We start from the raw sequence: 5,000 nt of genomic DNA, 5'->3' as shown, positions 1-5,000 counted from the left end.
TGCTCTCTGTACGAATGCAGATGCTCAGCGGCAGCTAGGAGGCGCTCCATCCATGTCGGTACCGGTGAGCGTTGCACTCGCAGTCGCAAAAACGTACGGCAAGTATATTACTCGGAAGAGTCAATGACAGTCCAAGCCCCCCCTGCGTGGGAAGAGTCTTTCTAGGCCATGACCCACCAGAAGGGCGCAGCGTCCCCCACCCCAGACATGTGACGTCACACTATCGGTATTGACGACTAGACTGATTCCTTATAATCATTTGCCATACACCGGTGGAAGCTGCCGAGACGAGTAACTACATGGCGGCCTCGCCGTGTCACTAATGTACAGAGATACAACAGTTTCGACTGGAACCGGATGAAACGTATACACGGCGCTGATTAGTAATAGATAGAGCCATCAAAATACAGATAATGTATACAACTGTCCGTATACATGCTGAAAGACTCTGCTCACAATCACAACCACACGTCAGCCAGACACTCTTATCACGCACTACTCTCTGCCTGTAACAGGCACAGAGACAATATGTAAGCACCAGCATGGAACAACACCCAGTGCATCCTCTCCGCCACATTAGACAATCCACACTATCATAACCAGACCGGGAGGTCCACTCACAAAACAGAATATCCCACCCTTCCGACAACCACCATTGCTCAGCTAAGCCACCAACACCCACACACGTCCTACACAGGGGTACACCCAACATCACAATACTGCCTCCTGTCACAGCACACAAACAATGGCAGGAATGAAAGACACAGGTCTGCCACAAGCATGGAATCAGAGCGCCGCCTGTCATGAGCCAAAGGTGCATCCTGACGTGGCAAATCAGATGATGCCGCAGGCATCCACTTACTATAATCACAATCAACAAACCGGCCGCCGCCGCCGCCGCCCCCCCCCCCCCCCCCCCCAATACACCTTTCCTTACAACAATGTGTACCTTAACCTAACCCATATTGCGCCTTAACCTAACCCATATTGCGCCTTAACCTAACCCATATTGCGCCTTAACCTAACCCATATTGCGCCTTAACCTAACCCATATTGCGCCTTAACCTAACCCATATTGCGCCTTAACCTAACCCATATTGCGCCTTAACCTAACCCATATTGCGCCTTAACCTAACCCATATTGCGCCTTAACCTAACCCATATTGCGCCTTAACCTAACCCATATTGCGCCTTAACCTAACCCATATTGCGCCTTAACCTAACCCATATTGCGCCTTAACCTAACCCATATTGCGCCTTAACCTAACCCATATTGCGCCTTAACCTAACCTATATTGTCCCTTAACCTAACCCATATTGTCGCTTAACCTAACCTATATTGCGCCTTAACCTAACCCATATTGCGCCTTAACCTAACCCATATTGTCCCTTAACCTAACCCATATTGTCCCTTAACCTAACCTATATTGTCCCTTAACCTAACCTATATTGTCCCTTAACCTAACCCATATTGTCCCTTAACCTAACCTATATTGTCCCTTAACCTAACCTATATTGTCCCTTAACCTAACCTATATTGTCCCTTAACCTAACCTATATTGTCCCTTAACCTAACCTATATTGTCCCTTAACCTAACCTATATTGTCCCTTAACCTAACCTATATTGTCCCTTAACCTAACCCATATTGTCCCTTAACCTAACCGATATTGTCCCTTAACCTAACCTATATTGTCCCTTAACCTAACCTATATTGTCCCTTAACCTAACCTATATTGTCCCTTAACCTAACCTATATTGTCCCTTAACCTAACCTATATTGTCCCTTAACCTAACCTATATTGTCCCTTAACCTAACCTATATTGTCCCTTAACCTAACCTATATTGTCCCTTAACCTAACCTATATTGTCCCTTAACCTAACCTATATTGTCCCTTAACCTAACCTATATTGTCCCTTAACCTAACCTATATTGTCCCTTAACCTAACCCATATTGTCCCTTAACCTAACCCATATTGTCCCTTAACCTAACCCATATTGTCCCTTAACCTAACCCATATTGTCCCTTAACCTAACCTATATTGTCCCTTAACCTAACCCATATTGTCCCTTAACCTAACCCATATTGTACCGTAACCTAACCTATATTGTACCTTAACCTAACCTATATTGTACCTTAACCCAACACACGTTGGGCCTTAACCTGCTCTGTAATTGTCATACGACGCGTTAAATTAGTGTAGTGTTGCCTAACTGCAACCCCCGCAATATAGTTTGCTACTCGCACTGCCCGGTCCCCAGAGTATCGCTTCATGTTAAACACCTTGCAGCTATACACTGTAATGCGGATGGCAGCAGGACGTACATGCTCAATGCCCTTCGCAGTTGTTCATTGGCATTCGCATGGCGAAGCACAGCCTACGTTGTGGTACGGCTTGTGTCAACTGTCCGCTGATGTTGTACGTCCAAATCACACACTGTACTGCACATTGGTCCTCATGTACTGAATGATACATCGTGGTACATGTGTGACCGTACCACGACTGCGCCAACAACGGCGAACCATACGGTCCAAATATTGTGCACTCAGCTACGTGTCGTCTCCCTATAAGAGCTGGATTGAAGTATGGTATGCCGTGGATGGCGATCAGCATGAGCCGTCTGTTGATGTAGTGGCGCGTGTTGTCAGACGTAGTCGTCTCTTCTCACACACCGTGATAGCATGGTGCACTGCGTTCCACATCTGCGACATGCGACAGAGGCCGGTTGACAGTCGTTCGCGCAATGGACATCGCATACGTACGGGGGCCACCTTCCACGTGTTCGCGAAGCGTGCACATGTTGTTGCGTGTATGTGGGCAGACATAGTGTGTCGTGACACCTGACACAGGCATGCAACAATCGTTGAATTTGCAAATGGCGATGGACGTCTACGTTTGCTGGTGACGTTACGCAAATGAAGAACTGGTAAACCGTTGTGGTGCGGTTGTTCTCGCTAGAGGTGAATCAGTGATGGCGACGATCGGTTGAGCTACCAACCGGTTGTTTCAGCGATACCCACCATGCCCACGAACGTGAATGGCATGTGGGTGTGAAGCGATACGCGGCGGTGGCTGGGTGGGACCGTCCCCGGCCGGTGAGGGGGGGCCTCCCGGCGTGCTGGCCGCGCGGTGCGTGGGCGCACGCGCTACAGCCGGCTGGTGGGGGCGGCCAGTGGCAGGCGCGCCGGCCGACGGAGGCGGCAGGCGGCGCAGCTGCGCGCCGGCGCACCCTGCACGCGGCGCCGTGCGGCCAAAGTAGGTCCTCGCGGGCCCGGTGCGAAGCGCGGTGGACATCTGCAGTGTGCTGGTCCGATTGAGGACTGTGTGCGCTGAGGATGCGCCGCCGCCCGGCGCTCGGCGCCGCGACGCCGTCTGCTGCTCGGTCGCCTCTGCGGTTCTCGCAGGTGGATTGTATCGCAGCTGTGCGGACGTGTTGGCGCGTGCGCTGTGCTGGGAGAGTTCGCTTCGGCACCCAAGTGGGGCTTTTGTCCTTCTGTGGCGCTGGCGTTGGAGCTGCCGGCCACCGTAGGTGGCGCGTGTTGTCTCCCGCCGGCAATGCCACGACAGCACGCTCCCGGGCCTCTGTCGGCAGCGGCAAGCTCAGTTGGGAGCACGGGTGGTCGCACCTAAAGCGTCTACTCGCCAAACTCCGGGCGATTGCGCCTCTCTCGAACCCGACCAAGTACTTAGGACGGCGCTGCGCGCCGCCGGGACCTGAGAGGGTTTCGAGGTGTATTGTGCAGGGGAGCTCAGCCTCCTCCTGTTTGCAGAATAATTGAGCGGACGCTTGCGTGTTCGCGCGGGCCCCCGGGACACACTCCCGGGCGGCCGGCTGCTCAGCTCTAGTTGACGCAGCTCCCTGGTTGATCCTGCCAGTAGTCATATGCTTGTCTCAAAGATTAAGCCATGCATGTCTCAGTACAAGCCGCATTAAGGTGAAACCGCGAATGGCTCATTAAATCAGTTATGGTTCCTTAGATCGTACCCACGTTACTTGGATAACTGTGGTAATTCTAGAGCTAATACATGCAAACAGAGTCCCGACCAGAGATGGAAGGGACGCTTTTATTAGATCAAAACCAATCGGTCGGCTCGTCCGGTCCGTTTGCCTTGGTGACTCTGAATAACTTTGGGCTGATCGCACGGTCCTCGTACCGGCGACGCATCTTTCAAATGTCTGCCTTATCAACTGTCGATGGTAGGTTCTGCGCCTACCATGGTTGTAACGGGTAACGGGGAATCAGGGTTCGATTCCGGAGAGGGAGCCTGAGAAACGGCTACCACATCCAAGGAAGGCAGCAGGCGCGCAAATTACCCACTCCCGGCACGGGGAGGTAGTGACGAAAAATAACGATACGGGACTCATCCGAGGCCCCGTAATCGGAATGAGTACACTTTAAATCCTTTAACGAGTATCTATTGGAGGGCAAGTCTGGTGCCAGCAGCCGCGGTAATTCCAGCTCCAATAGCGTATATTAAAGTTGTTGCGGTTAAAAAGCTCGTAGTTGGATTTGTGTCCCACGCTGTTGGTTCACCGCCCGTCGGTGTTTAACTGGCATGTATCGTGGGACGTCCTGCCGGTGGGGCGAGCTGAAGGCGTGCGACGCGCCTCGTGCGTGCTCGTGCGTCCCGAGGCGGACCCCGTTGCAATCCTACCAGGGTGCTCTTGAGTGAGTGTCTCGGTGGGCCGGCACGTTTACTTTGAACAAATTAGAGTGCTTAAAGCAGGCAAGCCCGCCTGAATACTGTGTGCATGGAATAATGGAATAGGACCTCGGTTCTATTTTGTTGGTTTTCGGAACCCGAGGTAATGATTAATAGGGACAGGCGGGGGCATTCGTATTGCGACGTTAGAGGTGAAATTCTTGGATCGTCGCAAGACGAACAGAAGCGAAAGCATTTGCCAAGTATGTTTTCATTAATCAAGAACGAAAGTTAGAGGTTCGAAGGCGATCAGATACCGCCCTAGTTCTAACCATAAACGATGCCAGCCAGCG

At 51.8% G+C, this 5,000-nt stretch overlaps 1 non-coding gene across 1 annotated transcript in view; it reads left to right on the top strand.

Moving 5' to 3' along the window:
- Positions 1–3,859: 3,859 nt before the first annotated feature.
- Positions 3,860–5,000, top strand: part of LOC126439386 (small subunit ribosomal RNA) — a 1,910-nt gene continuing 769 nt past the window's right edge. The window contains exon 1 of the ribosomal RNA XR_007581153.1: positions 3,860–5,000. This exon is cut by the window's right edge and continues 769 nt beyond it. This is a non-coding gene — a ribosomal RNA (small subunit ribosomal RNA).

This window comes from Schistocerca serialis, unplaced genomic scaffold, assembly GCF_023864345.2.
Source record: "Schistocerca serialis cubense isolate TAMUIC-IGC-003099 unplaced genomic scaffold, iqSchSeri2.2 HiC_scaffold_132, whole genome shotgun sequence".
NCBI classification, from domain to species: domain Eukaryota; kingdom Metazoa; phylum Arthropoda; class Insecta; order Orthoptera; family Acrididae; genus Schistocerca; species Schistocerca serialis.
Note: the sequence above shows the minus strand (reverse complement) of the source record. Positions and strands in the feature narration are given on the sequence as shown.